The sequence below is a fragment of the Notolabrus celidotus genome, chromosome 11, assembly GCF_009762535.1.
Source record: "Notolabrus celidotus isolate fNotCel1 chromosome 11, fNotCel1.pri, whole genome shotgun sequence".
Lineage (NCBI taxonomy): Eukaryota > Metazoa > Chordata > Actinopteri > Labriformes > Labridae > Notolabrus > Notolabrus celidotus.
The window spans coordinates 17,026,799-17,047,099 of record NC_048282.1 but is presented as its reverse complement, the minus strand read 5'-3'; the positions used below and the strand labels follow the sequence as shown (position 1 = coordinate 17,047,099).

Genomic DNA, 20,301 nt, shown 5'->3' with positions numbered 1-20,301 from the left:
AAAAAAAGTTAAGTGTTGGAGTTTGTATCATTCAAAATTTTGACAACAATATTTCCCCTTTTACTGCAAATGAATATCGGCTTCAAATATCGGTTATTGGCCTCCTTGACTACTAATAATTGGTATCGGTATCGGCCCTAAAAAACATATTGGTCTATCTCTATTAAAATGCTCCCTTCCCTCTCCTGTCAGTGATGTGACGGTGGCCTTTGAGGACAAAAAGCTCATGGGATGCATGATTATTGTATTGATCCTCTATTTTTTAGGTTTTTACCACCAAAACACAAACTCTTCTTCTGTGTCTTCCAACTGGTGTATTCAATTAATACAAAACCAGTTGGATACTAGTTTGTCCTTTCTGTGCTATGGTAAAAAAAACATGGCAGTTCAAGATGGCAGACTCCGTGAAAAGGGACCTGCTCCTATTCAGCCATAAAAATCTCATTCAAAGTTAACAAAAACAAAAGGATGTTTATATTCAGGTGATTCATCACTAATATAAACACACTTATGAATACTACATTCCCTTATTATCAAGTCTGTTCTGCTGAATGCTGCTAAATCCTACACACTGCACCTTTAAATCCTAATAAGATGAAACAAAGGGTCTTGATTCTCTATGATAAATCTCATCTCCCAAACAGGATATTTTTTCTCTTCATCTGATCAGCCATACAAGGAAACCAATCTGCCTTTGCACACAGCGCATGTTAGAACCCATTTCCACACTCACTCACTTTTCTCAGCTTCATAGCTGAATTGACATTTTTCACATTATGCTACCGTGAGCTTTCTCCCTGACAGGGCTACAATAGACATAATATATGCACTTATTCATTTGTTGTGACTTTGTCTGGACTGTTTAAGAGTCATTTGAGCCTTAATTTGGATCTGTGAGTAATAGTGGTGGCTGCTGTTGACATTAAGATGAGCGGAGGAGGCTCTTCAGCCCTGCCAATTCGGCTCACTTCTCATATGGCACCGATCCACTCGCCTAACCCCACGTCTGGATGCTGCTCTCTGAAAAGCCGGCAAGGACCCAATTCATTTACCACACATCCAACAACACATTGACTGCGTGCAAAATATGTTTCAGCAGCTTAACAGCAGCAGACTAATCAATTGATCCAGATTTTGCCGTCCATTGATCCTGGCACACCCTGGGTCCAGATAATTACACTGCATGTATGATAATGATATCATTAGCAGCCCATGGCGGATCTATTAGGGCCGGTGGTGGAAATGCTACTTAAAGCCTATGCAAACCATGCATAAAAACATTTGCACTGCCAAATGCTGAGGATCCAAATCTGCTTTGCAAATGCCTCCCTGTCACCCATCGCCCTCCCCTCCCCCAATATCCCCACCCCAACTCTCCAAGGTAACAGTAGAGGCGGATGAGCCCTGCTGGTGCTGCTGACTGGCATTCTGTGCATTGATGAATGTTGCAGACTGACGGTTCAATGTGCTTACCTAATAAGAGCTGCTCTTCTGTCATTGTGAGTTTCTCCATCTATCTCTCTCTCTCTCTCTCTCTCTCTCTCTCTCTCTCTCTCTCTCTCTCTCTCTCTCTCTCTCTCTCTCTCTCTCTCTCTCTCTCTCTGTCTCTCTCTCTCTCTCTCTCTCACTAACCTCGCTCATATTGGAAGTAGAAAGGAGGATGGTGTTCCACTTGGTCACACACTGCAGCCTCCACACTCTCAAAGTTTAATAGAGCTGCCTCTCATACACACTAATCAACAGGTAATTGCTTTAGTTTGGTTTTATAGGTGGCTAAGGTCAGTCATGGTGACCAGTGCGGCCAGTTTGGACAAGGGAATCCGGTTGAGGATAGATTGTACATTGTGTTCTATCATCTCAGAGGCTTTACCCAGCTCTGGCCCAAGACTAATTTCCCCCTGCAGAGGTAGAGGTAGAAGTTAGGCCTGCATAATATGAGATCATTCTGCAATGTACTCATCAGTCATAACATACAGACCCTATCTTCAGTCTCTGCTCCTGTCATGTATGTTAAGGAGTGGACAAAATGCACTGTACTCCACTACCCACCCACTATGACTTGAATAATAAATAGAAAATACAGTTATCTTTTTGACCATGTCTTCAAATAATGGAAATGGAGATCGTCAACGTCAACGTAGATTTTATGTTAGAGCTGTTGTATGGGTTGCATTAGATAGCACGGGTGGTCATTATGGTATGCTGATTGGTATACTTTTATATAGTGATGGTACAAAGTTAATTTAACCCGGCTAAACCCGGGATCACAGAGTGTGTGGATGAAAAATTATAAATTGGTTTACAAAGTGCGACTAACATTAGCAGAGCTAGCACCTCCAGCCAGTAGGTTACCGTCCACATGCTGGTAGCATATGCTGGTCCAGTCAGGTTATGTGCCAGTTTAACCAGACACAGCCTACAAACAACTTTATCTCCATTTTCTATATCAAAATACTGCCAAACAGGGCGTGGATTTAGCTCAGGGGTTAAATTGCGTGCCCATATAGTGTGCGGCCCGGATTCGATTCCAACCTGCAGCCCCTTTCCTGCATGTCATTCCCCCATTCTCTCTCCCAGTTTGCTGCTCTCTCTCGACTCTATCCTCCTTTTTTTTTTTTTAAGGTATATTTTGGGCCTTTTTGCCTTTATTGTATAGGACAGCTGAAGAGAGACAGGAAATATGGGGAGTAGTGAGCGGGGGAAGACATGCAGAGAATGGTCGACCAACCGGGAATCAAACCGGCGACCCCTGCGACGAGGACTGTAGCCTCTGTAGGTGGGGCGCTTAGACTGCTAGGCCACCAGCGACCCTATCCTCTTTAAATAAAGTATTAAAAGCCCCAAAAATATAATTTAAAAATATATACCGCAAAAACACACCATGCTACCAGATTCCCGGCCGAGCTACAGCTTAGACATAACATATGCCCAGCAAACAGGCCTAAGGTATTCAGTAAAGTACAATATTATTGGTAAAATATCGGTATCAGTACTAGGGATGGGTACAAATACTCGAGTACTCGGGTACTCGCCATTGACCCCATTATTGGAATAGCATTTTTTTACTCGCGCACCTGGCAACATAACTTGGACTCGTACAGTGTTACAGGTGTGACCATGTGATTTTTTAACTGAATATACTCGGTCGGAAAATAATTCACGGGATATACGGGGGTATGACTTCTCCGGCCCTGGCTTCAGCTTTAGAACACACCGAGCAAAAACAACTGTTTTACGGCAGCTAAGGCAACTCTCTAGGAACACGTTATTCCATCGAAAGCAAAAGCACAACAAATAAAGAACCGTCTGCGACACCTGCGACATGTCAGCTAAAAAAAGTGATGTCTGGAAGTACATTGATAAAAACAATGAAGTTAATGTGCAGTGCAAGATATGTGGCGTTAAACTTGCATACCATAGAAATACTAGTTTGATGCTTAACCACATGCGCTTAAAGCACAAGGAGAAAACAGAGGAGACGGATAACAGGCAATCTCTCATCACGTCTTTTGCTCGCCCTGTTAGCACACGTCGTTGTGATGAAACCAGAGCGGAGAAGATTAGCCTGATAATAACCAAAATTGACTTATTTATTTATTTAGTTTTGTTTATGGTTAAAAATATATATAATTGCGAGTACTTGAGTAATCGTTCATTAGGTAATTCGAGTAATTGAGTAAAAGGATTACTCTAAATTCCCATCCCATTCCAATCAGTACATAAAAGCTGAAAAAGTTAAAGGTCAGTTTTCGCAGATATTTCTGCTGCTTCATGGTGATGCATTAATCATGCGCTCAAAATAGCAACTTATGTTCACCAATAAAAAGCTTTGGAAACAGACACCTAAATAGTTATTTGTAACACACAGGTGATGCATGGTGAAGCCAAACTACACCCTGTTAATACTACTATTTTTTTTTTTAAGTTATATTTTTGGGCATTTTTGCCTTTATGGATAGGACAGCTGGAGAGAGACCGGAATTTGGGGAGTAGAAAGTGGGGGAGGACATGCAGCAAATGGTCGAGGCTGGAATCGAACCTGCAACCTCAGCGATGAAGACTATAGCCTCTATATGTGGGGTGCTTATACCGCTAGGCCACCAGCGCCCCATTAATACTACTATTAACCGTCATCCTTAACAGCACCAAGAGTTTGTGAAAAGTAAAATGTGTAGTGTGTTAGTGTTTGTATATTGGACTTATTTTACACATTACTCCTGCTGGTAACGTTGGCTGTCCTGAATCCAGTCTAATTTCATGAAACAGATGCTCGTTTCTTTATGAATCCAAGGTTTTGCTAGTCATATTTTCCACTTTTCTCCTCATCCGCTGCCATTTTGCTGGCCAGCCTGGCAGTCACCACCAAATTCAAATCAATTAATCTGGAGGAAGCAGACAGCTTGATAGAGCTTCATTTGATTGGCTGAATTGTGTGAAAGGTAAAATGTTGACGAGCTCAATGTGAAAAAGAAAATGCCTTTTCATTTCATTTTGATCCAGGAAGATTTCGTGATAAGTTTGTTGTGGGCTTTTCATTTGGCCGTGAATGTGAAAATACAATTAATTATATCTATTCCCAGAGACTATCTTAGAATCAATTTTTAATCTTTCAACCCTCGTTTGGAATCTTTACTCATAATCAACACACTTGGCGCTTCCCTCCTCAGAGTTTAGGGATATTAAAGATGCAGCACATACATTATGTGCATCTCCTTCACATTGTGTGTTGGAGGTGTTTAATCGGGTAGCTTGAGCCTGGTGTTATAATAGTGGCTTTTTCTGAAGAGCATGTGGTGGACAAAGTCATCGACAGACTGAGAGGCGGACTAAAGTCATGAAAGCGGACTGCTTGTCTTTGATGTCAGCCAGCTTCCAAAGGGCCATGGTGGTCAGAGGGGATCAGGGTTTCAGCTTGGGATTTTAGGATTGTCAAGTCAAAAAGGCCTCATTGGGGCTGAGTGAATTCTGTGTGTGTGTGTGTGTGTGTGTGTGTGTGTGTGTGTGTGTGTGTGTGTGTGTGTGTGTGTGTGTGTGTGTGTGTGTGTGTGTGTGTGTGTGTGTGTGTGTGTGTGTGTGTGTGTGTGTGTGTGTGTGTGTGTGTGTGTGTGTGTGACGGAGAGCATGGCAGCAAAAGAAGGAAGGGCCAGTTTGTCTTTGTCATCATCCCCATCAGCCCTCTGTGCTCACATACAATAACACTCAACTGGCAGAGCATGGAAGTGATCTTTCACTTGAGCACACATACTAGAATATAGGACTGGACATTTCTAGGCCTGTTGAGCTTGTTTTGGTTGCTCTGTTGTGACTAGCAGGAGAAACTGGATGGAATGGAGTTTGTTAAGGGAATGATTGTGCATGCCTTGTGCTATTTGGAATCAGCCTTGAGGTCAACACACAAGCAGATATTTGAAATATCCCAGAGGTTAGTCACAGTTTGATTTTGAGGTTTTTCAAAAAAATCTCAAACTCACCATATTGTCTGTCACCGTGGAAATCCCAGAGTTCCCAAAAGGGATCAGAAAATCAATGTGAGCTATTCATACATGGATCTAATCCTCAGATTTACTGCCATTTAATCTGCGGTTATGGCACCGCTCTGATGGCTCTAATGCCCGTCAAGCAGATGTCTCTGCTCAGCCAGCAAGGTTAGGCCGCACCTGGTCACACAGCCCTGGCGCTAGTTTGGCATATTTCACCTCCTCCTCAGGTGGCAGCTTTTTTTTTTTTTTTTTTTTAATGAAAACACGCGTTACAGTGTCATAGTGCTGCTGATAGATAATCACGGCAAATGTTTACATCAAACATCTGTGATCCTGAAATCTCCTCTGGTGGTTTTGATCACCACATGACTGTAAATATTATGTGCTGATCTGGATGGTTGTTGTGTCTATTTGTGCTATTTATGACACTCTACCCCTGCTCGCTGTGCTGTTGAATAGTGCTGAGAGTGCACACAGAGAGATTCTCGGGTTTTATTCATGGCACACCCGTCGTGATTTTCAGATTCCAACAGGAACAGACCATTTCACATCAAAATGCAGGCTGATTCTAGAGGCGTATTGCATCAGAAGCAGGGCATGAATAATAACAAACAGGCTTTTTTTTTTTTCTTTTGTTTTTACATCTTGCAAATGTGTTGCCTGTTGTTTTGTACAAGCTTTGCTGTCAATAAGTAATTGGTTCCAGACACACCCTCCTTTGAAGAGAAATAGCTCAGACAAAATCCTGAACACATTCGTCTGACAGTGCCCTACATTTTCATTAGTTGCTCTTCATTTTATCTCGCCTGTTCGGAGACAAACCAAACAGATAATGACTTACAAAAACATACAGGCAATACTGTTTATAATGAAAAGCTATGAGCTATTATCCTCATCATTCATTTTGAATCAGGCCCCATAAAAGAGGCGAACGCTTGAGTACCACGAGCAAAATGAAATAATTGACTGCAATTAACTGATTTGATGAAAATAACGACACAATTATGAAACAATCACTTTTTTAATTAGTGAATCGTCGTCGAAGAAAAAAAAAAAGTATTTGATAAAGTAAGATGTGTACCTAGCAGTTAAACTCGGGTTGTAACACCCTGCACATGGCTGCAGGCGCACACGCAGCATAGTCAGAAAACGTGCACATTCCCCAGTCAAAGCAGCTTTAACAATGCCTCGCTCTGAAACACAGATTGATAGTGTCTTTTGTGTGTCTGTCAGTGTGCGAGTGCACGATTGTGTGTGCTGCGTTTCCGGGTGTTAAAGGGAGTAAATGCAGGGAATCTCTGTGTGCGGATGCTGAATGTGAAATGTCAATGTTATTGAACAGGTGCTGCGAGGCAGAGCTGTGATGTTTTTATTTCCAAGCTCTTGTCAAGCAAGGCAGAGAAGAGAGGGCTCATGGGATAATGGAGGAGGTTCAGGGGTGGGGGACTGTGTGTGTGTGTGTGTGTGTGTGTGTGTGTGTGTGTGTGTGTGTGTGTGTGTGTGTGTGTGTGTGTGTGTGTGTGTGTGTGTGTGTGTGTGTGTGTGTGTGTGTGTGTGTGTGTGTCAGGTATGAGTGCTAGATCTGTATGCATCCAGAGAGGTTTATTGAGAGGAGGGAAATGAATACAGGCTTAGAATAAATGCTGAAAATCTCGTCATAGAAAATGTTAACTGCACTGTGAATGCTATTCTTTTTCGGTGTGTGCGAACCTGAATGTTTTTCTTTGCCTACATTCGCCATGTGTTCAGTATGAGGTTAAATATTGCTGCTTCTTCACCCATGCATACACCTTGACTGTCAAGCTGTTATCACCTCATTTGTTCCATTTACACGCCATTCATGTTTTTTCCCCTGTCCTTTGTGTGTGTGCGTCTGTGTCCCCCCCCCCCCCCCCCCCTTCAGTTTTTCTCTTGCAGACTGTCGTTGTGTCAATACTTGTTGAGAGGAAATGTGGCAGAGAGCTAGGAGGTGAATGCAGTCAAGGTTAGTCAACAACATTTCGTGACACTGGAGCACTGACTAACACAGCATTATTTTGTGTATCTCTGCACTAATCCCCCTCTACTTCCCCCCAAAATGTTTCTATTCCTGCCCCACCCAGTGGACCTTGATCATGCTCTCTACCTGCCCTTGGTGCTCCCTCAGCCATATTCTCTCTCCATCATCATCACCCCTCTGCTGTCCACCTCCCTCTTGAAGACTCCTTCCCTGCTATTTACTGTCTCTGTGGAGGAATAAACTTAAGCCTGTAGCCACTTATTCATACCTCAACTGCTAACTCATGCTAACCCCTCCCTGAGTTTAGATGCATTAGCCCTTAAAGTTGACTGCTTTAATCATTAGCAGAGGACCCTGAGTTGACTCCTCATTTTCCAGCTAAATCTTTGTACATTTCTTCTTAGAGCTGTTTAGTTGTACCCAGTAAAAGCTCAAAGAGGGCTCGAATTACTGTAACCTTCAAAACTATGTCTCGTGACTACACTTAAGTGTTAATTATTTACAAGGTTTTGGATTGGAACAGATTACTAATTCACATTAGTGTCTTGCTCCCTGAAAAAAAACAATCATTTAAGCATATAAAAGCACTAGGGATGTAAGGATACACTCAACCCACGATTCGACTCAAATCCCGATTTTTGGTTCACGATACAATTCACTCACGATTCTCTAACGATTTTCAAGAAAACTGGATTGAACTCAAAATTGAAATAACTATTATTTTATTTCAGTTCTCAGATATGGACAGTATTTTTTCTCTTATTTCTTTTTTAAACAAAGTAATCCTTTTTCATTTTTAAGTTGTGTTGTAACTCAAATAAAACAACTGAACACTTTTTTCAGCACCTTGCAAAAAAACAAAAATTGGACGTACAAAAATACCTCACTGGAAAATTTCAGAACAATTATAGAGAAATGGAAAGTGAACAATTCCCAAATGAAAGTATTAAATATTAAAACAAATAAGGTAAATCTCTTAAAATTAGGGATGTCAATTTCAAGTATTCTCCTTGATCGTTTTTTGGAAATGTTAACAATCAATTATCGCTTAATCATTAAAAAAAAACGTTAATTTTTTCCATGTTAAAAAGAATGCCAAATGCGTAAAATTAAGTGTGTTTTGGTCAATGGTGGGCGGGATGTCAGTAGCATGGCTCTATCAGCCAATCCCTGCTGTGCAGACTTTTGTCTCAAAGAGGTCACAAGTGCAATATATCCGAATCTGTAATGGGAGTATTTTAGTTTCACTCTTGTAGAACCAAAAGAGGTAGAGACGCGTTGTCCATCTTCATTTGCAGTCAGTGGAGCTGAGCTGGAAAGAGACACATACTCAAAGCTGTGTATTCAGCAAAATGTCTTGATTCACATGACTAAATTCTGAGTTAGCTAAAGCCCTGAAACTTAGCACCTCCTATACACCGGCCCTTTTCTTTACACTGCAGACAGTGCAGTGCTGTCTTTAGCACCTTCACACCTTTGAGCTGCTACCCTGCTATTGAGCTTTCACTTATGATTATGTGTTGCACTTATAATTCCAGTGAAAGTGTGTGAAAATGTGATTACCTTCTTGCCATTTTCTACTTCCCTCTTTCTCCATTAAAAAAAAAAAGTGCAAGAGCTAGCAAAGCGACTATCTGACCGTCCACAACAGCAGCGGAGAAGCCAGTCACGCTATGGAGGGGGCTGCAGTTCAAAGCCGACTCGCAGGTTACTTAATGAGTTTGGTAATTGGCTTGCTGTGGCCTCCGTGCATCCCTGCCCTCCTGCTGCTGATGTGTGCAGGAACAGAGAGAGAGCTGCGGCTTGCACTCGCTTTCTCGCTCCTCCCTTCCCTCACTCCGACCATCCATCTTTTCCTCCATCTTTCCATCCTCTTTCAAGAGCTGACTAGCTAATGCTATATCGAGCCCCCTCTGTGTGTGCTCCTGGGATGAAGACAGCTAGCATGCTGCATGTTAGCTTTCTACTCTGCTCAATATTGAATATCAACAGTGTTACTCTATCTCCCTTTCCCTCAGTCTCTCCTGCTTATTTGCTATCTTTTACACACACTCTTTTTTTCTTCTCTGTCTTTCTCACACACACACATGCACACACAATCACACACACATCTATTATATGTTAGATCCTTCATGCATTATGCAGAATATGTGCATCCAAACAAGCAATTTGCAGAGTTTCCAGCTCACCACTTCAGAGTGGTAATTCTCTCTGTGTCCACAGCAGCATAATGAGAAACACACTGCTATGCTCAGTTGATTCATAAGTCCAAACAATAAAGACAAAGAGTAGCAGGCGTGCTATGTAATCATAAATGACACCTAACATATTATTCTCAGATTTCACCACATTATCTCTTCAACAGCGACATCAAAGGGATGACTATCACTCTCGTATTGCTGCTGTTGTAATAATGTGTGGTAGGAAGAAAAGCATCTAGTTTACATTTCATTACACATTACTGGTTATATACACATTCATTTTGAGCTATAAAAGTTGGGTAAAAACTTGATGTGACCTTGATGGTTTGAGTGTATTTCAGAGAGCAGTATGTTTTTAGTTTGGATTGTTTATTGCTTTGTTTGTAATAAACCCCCAGATTTAGTGCCTTTTGGGATCTGCTCCAGCGAGGCTAAGCTAATATATATTCTAGCTAATGAGCCAGCTTTCCACTGTTCCCCATTAATTTCCATTTTGTAGCTTTAAAAAGCCATAAATAAAGCTTGCATGCATTAGCAAATGTAGCCGTCTCCGGTTGCAAGACGGCTGCCAAGCTTTTTATCTACTCCCACAGTAGACCGGTGGATTGTGAGCGCTGCAGGGGTTGGAAGGCCAAAGCACGGCTAAGTGGCTCCTCTTGACCTCAGCACTGATCTCCAAACTGTCTCCTCCGACTGAGCACAGACACAGTTTCACCCATTCGTTCCCGAAAAAAAAAAACAGTCTAATCTCCTAACACAGCCTTCAACTCCCCGTGTGTGTGTGTGTATGCCGTCTCTTTGAATAACACATCCTTTTCTCACCGCACCCACTGCTGACACGCTGACCGTACACTCCCCTGCATGTGAGATTTCTTCTCTTTGCTATTATGCGTGCCAAATTGGAGGGAAAAAAAGGAATGCAAAGGAGGGTGAATTGGAAAAAAATTTCAAGATGTGAGAATGACTGGAGAATCTTGTTCATCTGACCTATAATGGATGTGCTTATTCTGGTTATCACTATCTATCTGTAAACTAGATAGCTGAATCATTAGCTTACACACTGAGAGCAGCCGAGTGTGACCAGAGGAGAATAATTGATTTCTGAATAAGCATTGGAGGGAAAAAAAAAAAAAGGCTCAGCTTTGTGGGCCATTGCGCCATTTTGAGCGTCTTAATAACCATGCAATGAATTATAGTGTGGGTCGTTTTTTTTTTTCCAGTTTTGTTTTACACACCATGATCCTCTGTTCTCCAACCTCCTCTTTCAGCACAGCAACAGTGGAAAGCTGCACCACCCCTCAGTGTCCATAGGGTGGCAGTGTGTGGAGGTGAGACAGCCATGTGCTCTGTGTGAAATGGAGCAGTCACTGGCTATTTGTGCAGATTAGCTGTGAGACAGTAACCACACAGGAATCACACGCCCCAACCGCCACTCTCCCTCTCTCCCTCTCTCTTTCTCTCTTTATTTTCCTTTTCACGATCATGAACCCTGTTTTATTTTGCAGACGTTTCAAACCCCACTCTCACCCTGCTGGATTTCCCTAACTGTATCCTGAGCTAAGCATTACACACGTTTGTTTATCTTGCTCCGTTTTTGTTCACGGAAAAGGATTTGCCTGAAATGTAAACTTCCTCTTTTTCACCGCAGCTTTGCGAGTACACTCTGTCTCTCTGGGGGCCCTCCTTGAAGTACAGTCTCATTCCTCAGAGTCTGTCCTCGAAGCAGCCACACCGTGCTGAACTGCTCTTTATATACAGATGAATGAGGCCCTATTTGAGAATTCTGACCGACAGACAGTCCACGTGAGAGCTTGAAGAATGTGGAAAATCAGGGAGTTTAAAAAAGCATTCAAGGTATTACGTATGAGTGTTTGTTTGTGTTTGTTTTCACTTTCTATGCTTGTTAGTTTATAACCATGCAGAAAGGGTGGATTATGTTCCAGTTCTCACTTTCATTCTCTTTACCTTGCACTCTTCATCGCGCTGTGATCTGACAGAAACTGTTGACCTCTTTGTGGGAACACAGACATGGTGTGAACTTCTGTTTCGAGCTGTTTGTTTCCTCCTTGTATATATCAATGAGCATTCAGGTTTTGCTGTGTTTTCTGAAGAGCTGTGCTTCCTCTCACTAACACTTGATCAGTTTGCCTGCCAGGTGGCAGCTACCTCCATCTGGAATAAGGTTTACTTACTTTCATTTTTTTAAATATATGCAATAGTTTTACCAAATGGCTGCTGTGAGCAAGTTCCACTCTCTTGAGTAGCTTGTGTAGCTTGGCAGAGAGATTAGACATATGTAGCCTACAAGTGTCTTGGTTTTCAGAGTGTTGCAAGGCTGCCAAATGTGACTGTGAATAGCTATGTAAACAAGATAGCTATGTGAGGCTAGACCTTGCTCTCATTGCCTAAAGTGAAATACCATTCCTCAGCTTCTCTCACATTTTTACAACTGTGTTAATGATGGCAAATAAAGGGCTTGCTAGGTAGCGGCTTAATTACTAGCTGTCTGTTTGGATTGTCTCCAAAGGGCATCTTGATAGGGCTATTAGCCAGTGCAGAGAAAAGTGTAACCTCTCTCCTTTCAAAGGATCCTTCTCTGAGCACTGTTTTTAGCTAAAGCAACAATCCTAGAAAACCCATGAATCTTCATATCCACAAGCGTGTAGTTAACCGTATTTAGTTGAGTAATTTCCTTGAGTAACTTTGTTGGGAGATTGGAGAGGATTGTTTTATTGCTTCCCCCTCTCTTAACCCCCTCAAGGCAAACTGTGTTTTAATTAGTCATGTAAGACCCTATTTTCCCTTTGGATTCCCCCAACTTGTAAAGTGCTCTCTTAAGAATCCACAAAGGCTAAAAGGGGCAATGAATGATTTGAAGTCAGCTTTTTTTTCCTTTTTTTTTTTTCTTGCCTGCCAGCCGAGTGGGGTAGGGTGGGGTGAGAGGGGGCTATCAGCACTTGCCGTCAGCATGAGGAGCAGTAACTTGAGGCAGCAGTCACACAGAGTCTTTGTTCTTTATGGATTTAGTACGTGTTGCAAAGAGAGTCAGTGCTTTAAAGCCCCATCTGGAAAAGCACTGATCGAGTTTCTAATATGAGAAGACCGGATCCTGCAGATAAAGACCTGCCTGAGAATGGTATAAAACTGATCTCAATGTTCAATCTAGCACATCCATTTTTTTCCCCTCGTATATTATGTTTTGGCAGAAGGGAAGTTAGCTTGTTACACAGCAGAGATTTAGTCATGTGTTAAAGTCGAGCTTCTGAAGTACACCCCCGCCGCTGCTGCTGCCACAACCTAACCCTCCTCTCAGTTTACAAGTCTGTTTTCTTCTCTCAATCCTTTTTTTTTCCTTCAACTTGTCTGCTCATCCCTGGTGAATGTATTAAATGAAGTTACTAGATATGAGTGCTTAAGAGGCCAGGGCCTCTGAGGCTTGCCAAGTCTCTCGCAGGCTTGGCTCAGTCATCCATGTCACTTTTTTCTGTTGTTTCAGCTACTGGCTGACTTTACTTGTATTGCCAAGCACTTTCTCTCTGTGTGGCTCCCTCTCTCTCTCTCGCTCTCTCTCTGTTTGCTGCCTCTGAGTGGCTTGTTTTTCTCCAGCGTGGAGAAATCAGGCTAAAGCAAACAGTGTGTGTCAGCCACAGCTTTTGTTAAGTATTCATTTTTAATGAGCGTAAGTGGCTACAGAATCCTATAAACCATAAATGGAGTAGTCAGACAAGGAGGGAGAAGGGGTGGGGGGGGGGGCATGTTGGCCTTGGATTCAGAGGCAGTCTTTCAGGCTTTTTGTTTAGTAACACTTGTACTAATTATGTTTGATGTGGATGAAGAAAACATATTTCAGAATGGTAGTTTGTGTCGCCTTTTTTCCTCCTCACACGCCCCCTCCGGCTTTGTTATCTCTTACAAGGAATTCTTCTCCTTTAATAATCTTTAGGAAAAAGGGTGTCACTGAAAAAAAGTGTCATTTTTCTCTTTCGAGCAGCCGCAGCTCTGTTCGATTTCATTTCCTTCTGAATTGAGTTAAAAGACACACCAAGCATCCAGTTTTTGTTCTGTTGGGATCGAAGGCATATGTAGCTATAAAAAAAAAAAAAAAAAAAGAGGGGGGTGCTCTGGGAAAAAGGTATTGTGACGGGCGGTTTGAATGCTGAACAGAATTGAATAGACACAGTCAGCTTCCCAGATACATGCTTAGGCCTGTAGAATGTGGAGTGCTTTGCTTGTAACTGCACCGGTTGTCTCCTTTCATTATCGGTTAATGGTGCCCAACTTGACAGAGCCATGTGATAAACAGTGGAGCTGTGAAATCCTGGAGGTGGAGTTCTCGTCTGCTTGATAATGGGATCTCATCTGCCGGGGAGGGGGAGCCTGCCCTGCCAGCCAATCCAGCTTTACCCTGCACTGCCTTCTCAGAGGATTCAGAGCACTCACCCTTCAGTGCTGTCTTAGCCTTGACTTAAGCCTCACAAGCCCACAGAAAGTGTTGACATTTGACTGGTTTCTTCTTGTAGAATAATGCTCAGTTATAGAAATATAATTGTTTCCCTTCAGGGCTTTTACTGTCCATTAGAATGGTAGAGACGAGCATGCGTGCTTGATATCAATCTAAGATCCACTCAGTGTTTGTGTAACTCAGGAATGGAGGCAGACTGTGTGTGTCTGTGTGTGCAAATATCATAAACATTGACCTTGTGAAATGTATACATACTGTGATAAGGGAGGTGCTATGGTGTTAGGTTTCTGGTCACATTGAGGAGCTAGGATAAGGTTTTTTACCAGCACCTTCTTGCACAGCAGAACCCCCCCTCCTCTCTCTTTCTCCTCCCCTTATCTCCACCCTCTTGCTATTGAAACGAAGACGACCAACATGGTTTGCAGCACAATAAAGGACCCCCTGCACACCACCCTCAACTCAATTGCTATTGATCCTGGCCGCCTGTCTCTCCTGCTGCCTGTGTTGGGCTTTAGTGCTATAAAAAAAAAGAAAGAAGAGCCCAACGTGCAAACTATTTGCTAAGTTAATTGGATTTTGACAGTGATCCAATATCATGTCTAAGACAATGAAAATGTGTCAGGCCCGCTCAGTGAAATGGAAATTATCCTATTAATATAAATCTTAATGCAGTCTATCTTTGTTTTCCCGCTCTTCTGACATGTAGAGGAGATGTCAGTCAGATTAATTTTTTTGTATTAGTTGCAGTATAATAAAGAGAAACCAGAATGTTATCTATGTTTTCCATCAGAAAATGACACAAAATGAGTAAAAGACCCTGAAAAAACAACCAGGATCACATTTGATGTGATGTGCATGGAGCTAGCCATTAAAATCTCTCCCCCTCACCCCACCCTGAATATTGCTAATGGACTATTCACATTATCATCCATGCTTGTTTCTGCCTTTTTAATGGGTGGGGTGACTAATTAATTCATTATCCAAAAATGCAAATGAGCTCCACATGCCTGAGAAGCATTCAGACACTTTTCCTCTCCAGTGTATTTTTTTTCTCTCCAGCAGATGAATATATACCACTAATGTTTCCTGTCAGAACATCATTGTATCTGTTAATGCTTTATGCATTTCAACGTGTCAGTCGGTGCTTTGTGGGATTGTGCAGAGAGGAAAAAATGTAGGATATTGAGCAGTTATTTACAAGGCAATACTACAACTACTACTAGCTTTCATTGTCTCGCTTTTGTGTTACACTCACATTCCCATAAGCGTAACCATTGATCGGTTTGCTGCTGATGGTACGTCGGGCCACTTTGGCTGCTGTTGTGCATCTCCCTTTCTGGTGCACCACACACACACAAACACACACACCGTGCACGCAGCGTTGTCCCTACGGGGCTGCCATCAATCAAAAGCCCCATTGGCGTCCCCCCAACCACCACCACCACCACCCTTTTGTCCATGATGATTATTTGAATCCAGTCCATGTTTTTGTTTCGCTCGTTTTTTTTTCTCCATTTTTTTTGGAGTGTGGTCGGGGTAATTCTCCTTCACTAGTGTCTGGATAAAGAAAGACTAGGTCAGCCATGTGGATGCGTCTGTTGAACAGCTGAAGAGGAGGAGGAGGAGGAGGAGGGGGGAGAGAGGGGGGTTTACAGAGACGGAGGGAGCGATAGGGGGAGCGTGGAGAGTGTGTGTGCATAGGAAAAGAGAGAAAGAGAAGAGGGGGGGAGCGAGAGAGAGCGCGTGTGTGTGGAAAAAAGGAAGCGGAGCCTGTAAACGGCGAACTCGCTGGTTTCCTACCCCTCGGAACAACTACCAGCGCCGTGTTAGTTTTCATGCGGACACTTATCATCGACGGCAACAACAACACGGCCAAAAAAGGACTAAAAGGAACCGTATCGAAGGGACGCTGTAGTGCCTTTTTTCCCCCGACGTGAACACTCCATCAGTAAAGTGAAACCGTCTTTTGTTGAAACAAGTGCTCGCCTGAACCCCTCCGTGCGTTAAAAAAAAAACAAAAAAAAACGGGGGGTGTAGTGAAGAAAAAAGTGTCCGTGTTCGCGTCGATTTGTCCCGGTTCTTTGGATTTGGCCAGCTTTGAGGTCAACCCGGGCAAGAATCGCGATTTGAACTTGTTTGCAGCAGTCTCCAGGACTCCAAGAATCACCAGACTGGCGGGTGAGTTGTTGAATACAGAAAAAAAAAAAAAGATTGCAGGACGGTTGTGGTTGGAGGTGGGAGGAGGAGGGGGAGATGAGACAGGGAGAGCAATGTGCGGGTGATTAAAAAACGGAATTCGGGCAATATTGTTACATTAAGCCGGCTGGCACGTCGACTTTGACCTAATAGTGTCCACATTTTGTTTAGACCCGGAGTAGGAAGCGTGCGTGACCTCGAGTCAAATGCGAGTGCTCCAGCAAGCTGAAAGTTGGCTTCATTGTTGTAAAACTTGGCTCTGCGTGGACGGCGCAGAAGACCCCTCCAGCAACCTCCATGACCTGGCTAGGCTGGGACAGGCTTTCAGCTTGCTAATGGTTTTAAGGTGGCAATAATGAAGCAAACACGAGGAGAGCTTAAATGGCAACTTTGTTGTCTGGTAAACAATGCACCAGAGTTAAAAAAAAACAAAACACACTTTTTTGTTTTCAAGTGTACAAGCCAAAGACTTCAAAGTAAGAAATAGTTGCATTTGACAGGGAGATTAGTGGCACATAAAGTTGATGAGTGGGATTTCCCCAAGTTTCACAAAGTATTTGTTGTTGGATTTACAGCCCCGCTCCTGTCATACATTGATTATTGGATTGTCATAACAGAAAGAAGTTGAGCTTCTTTTGTTGTTTTCTTAAATAAGGGTCTGGGGGCTGTGTGTGGGATATGAGGCTGTACCAGTTGCAAACTGGTGAAGGGCCACCAAATTAACTTGACTTCCCCCTTCAGCACCCCAGAGGCTATGAACTCTGGCCCAAGCACATGCAGCTCTCACTGTGGGGGGTGAAGAGGGGGAGATCTGTGCTTGTTGTTGAAAAGAGTAAGGGGGGGCTGGCTGGTGGGATGTGTGTTTAGGAGGAGGGGTCAGCTTAGGATTTGAACTAGACTACAGTTATTTGTCTGAAAGGCAGCTTATCTAATGTTTTCCAGTTATAGTAGAAGAGGGGGAGGAGGTCGTGTTTACTTAAATGGGTGTAAAATTGGTCATAGTAAGTTTTCATGTGACTCCAGTCAGACGCTGAATCCTCAGGGGATGTGGTCTCATAAGTACAAAGAAGCTTCAGCCCTTGAAACAAGATTCAAATCAGGAGGAGGAGGGGGGGCTCTGATTGCCTTCAAACCCCCTGAAACATGAAAACAATCCTTTCCTGAATCCTCCCTCTGCTGCTGCTCTTCCCCTGAACTATTACATGGACTCAGAAGTTGCATTGCTAAGTGTGAGGAGCTAATCTCCACCAGTCCCAGCTTCCTGGAGCTTTTTTGTCTTTGCTACACTTGCTGGCTGAGAAGTGACCTCCAGTTTAATGATTCAGATGTGATTAATCCACTGGCTTCATGGGCTAATGTATGTCACAAGCGCTGCGGGGTAACGGATGGTTGTTGGAACATGAAGGATGATTACACTACATAAATAAAGCTTGAACATTTGAGGCTTATTCTGTTTTAAAGTTATATTTTTTGGGCCTTTTTGCCTTTATTTTATAGGATAGCTGAAGAGAGACAGGAACTGTGGGAAGACATGCAGGAAATGGTCGACCGGCCGGGAATCGAGCCGGCGACCCCTGCGACGAGGACTGTAGCCTCGGTAGGTGGGATACTTAGACCGCTAGGCACGAGGGTCAATACAAGTTATGATGTTAACAAGGGTTGTCTTGTAGTCCTTTTCAAACTGAACTCTGACCTGCCAGCACTCTATGATATACTGAGAAGTGAGTGAAATCAGATTTAGATATCACTTATGAATGTAGTGAGAAAGTATAACAAGCATCTCTTCATTTTTTATTGAGGATCATCGTGTGATGTTACACTCTTTAGTGGTGAGATAAAATACTGATTCACTTGAATATAAGGACTTTATTATACTGTTATGATTCTGATAAAAATGCAACGTTTTGATTCATAGTTTACATGCAAAGATGTTTTATGTTTTTGTTCACACAAAAAGTAGTGCTTTAATTCTGGGGGTATCTGCAAACATGATAAAAATAGAAATAGAAATGTCACTGTGAGGTTGCTATTTGGGATGTGGTGTGTTCTCAACAGGATCACAGCTTTCCTGAAAGACCATTTCTGTTTTTATGATCTTAGCAAGAGGAGAATTACTCCTTTTATTAAAGTATAGGTTTCTCCATGAGTCTGTAACCAGTAATGTGACAGCAGTATTTTGGTTTTGTGGCTAACATGCAATCACAGTCTCTGCCTCCACTGTCATGTGAGAAAAATGGCCTTGCTTGTCTCCCTGAACACATTTTGAAACGGCCTCTTCCTCACCTCCCGGAGGTTAGAATATCCATTTAGTTTCACTACTTGTGGATTGAATGGAGAAGGAAGTGGTCAGCTCTCTTAATGGAGTTGTACACAAGAGCCTGAGTTGTTCTGCAGCGTGGGATTTGTATGGGAAGAGTGCGCTGAGTGTTTTTCGCAGTAAGGCTTCTATCAGATGAGAATACAACAGACTTAATCTAAATTAAGTACACATTACCATACTACTGTAAGTATCCTTTCACATCATCTCTTGTTTGCAGAGCTTGGTACCAGTGTTTGTAGGAAATTAAATATGACATGCAATTTGATCCAGGTCTGAGCCCGCTGTCTGTGTTGTTGATTCATGTTAACCGAGGGGGAAGCATTGTAGAGCTGTGAGTCACAAACACTAGTCTCACCGCTGACAAGGTGGAGGGATCTAGTAAACATTCTGCTCACATACGGGGCGCGTGTACGAGTGTCACCTCTGAGGAATCCGAGGGGCGATATCCGGATCAAAGAGGCTGTTTCCGACCATACAGAGAGAGCGATGCTTCATAGAGTGCGGCTGTAACGGCTGTCTAGCTGCTCAGAGGCGGCTCGATGTTTGACAGGGCATTGGAAAAACGTTATTTAATCTGCTCGCATGATGGTCCTCACTGGGATTGCACCACGCTGCGTCTCTGCCCACCTTTCCCCCCCTCCTCCTCCTCCTCGTGTCAGGTTGATGGCTGCTAGGAATACAGTCAGAGGTTGTGTGAGTCTAGTTTCTTAACACCATGATGTAATGCAGAAAGAATCATACAAAGTGTAATTCCTGCAGTGTTGGCGGGCCTCTTAATTCTCTCTCTAATGAGTAAGTCTGCTGGGGTCTTGATATCTTTTCCATTTGTGTGACAGTCTGGATGACTCAACTGTATTCCACTGTAATCACAGAAATGACCCGGCTGTTATTATAATAAGCCACATAAAAGAAAACAGATGGTATGTGTGACCCATTAAAAACAGTTTGTAAGAAGCTGATCAGAAAAACGCTGAATTACATCACCAGCTTCTTGTTTTTATGACTTGTGTCTTAACTGCTAAATAAAATGTATCGTTCTCACATTTTTCCTCCCACATCTGACCCCAACGATACAAAAATGCAGGAGCCGTCTGGCCATAAAGCAGGGCGGAAAATCGATGAGAAGTCATGGCTGTCCATACCATTGTTGGTGCCGTTTCCATCCTCCTGCACAGAAACAGACTCTCTGTGTTACGGAGCGATGATAAATCTCTCCAGGTCTTGTTGGTTCTTTAAACGGGTTTCATTTCTAAATGGAGTGAACCAGTCTGGCACTTCCTGAACTATTGTCCTGTGAGATAGTGGTTTACCAGTGACGCCTTTAGAATACATTAGCCCCTGATTGACTGACTACATACACATGAAGCCAGTAGCAGTGCTAAGGAGGCAGTACCCTCTGGTGGGTGGAACAGAGGGACGAAGAACTATCCACAGAAAAATTTCCATCTCATTTGTTGTGCGCACAGAAGAAGGGCCGATATCTTTAATTAACATAAACCTCAAGAGCCGCAGATGAGTGAGAAATTGGGATAATTGAAAATGGGCCCTGTCTTCTTTTTCCCCCCTCTCTGCTTGTACATCTTTAAAGCAGCTGAGCCCATCCGAGGGCACTTTCACACATGTTAAGTGGGGGGGACATCTGG

The 20,301-nt window shown here is 42.9% G+C and overlaps 1 protein-coding gene across 1 annotated transcript in view; it reads left to right on the top strand.

Moving 5' to 3' along the window:
* The window catches only part of rerea (arginine-glutamic acid dipeptide (RE) repeats a), a 146,838-nt gene that overhangs the window by 30,109 nt on the left and 96,428 nt on the right, over positions 1 to 20,301 (top strand). The window contains exon 2 of the mRNA XM_034695164.1: positions 7,384 to 7,464. The gene's annotated coding sequence lies outside the window, so the exon portion shown is untranslated. The remainder of the gene's footprint in view (positions 1 to 7,383; positions 7,465 to 20,301) is intronic.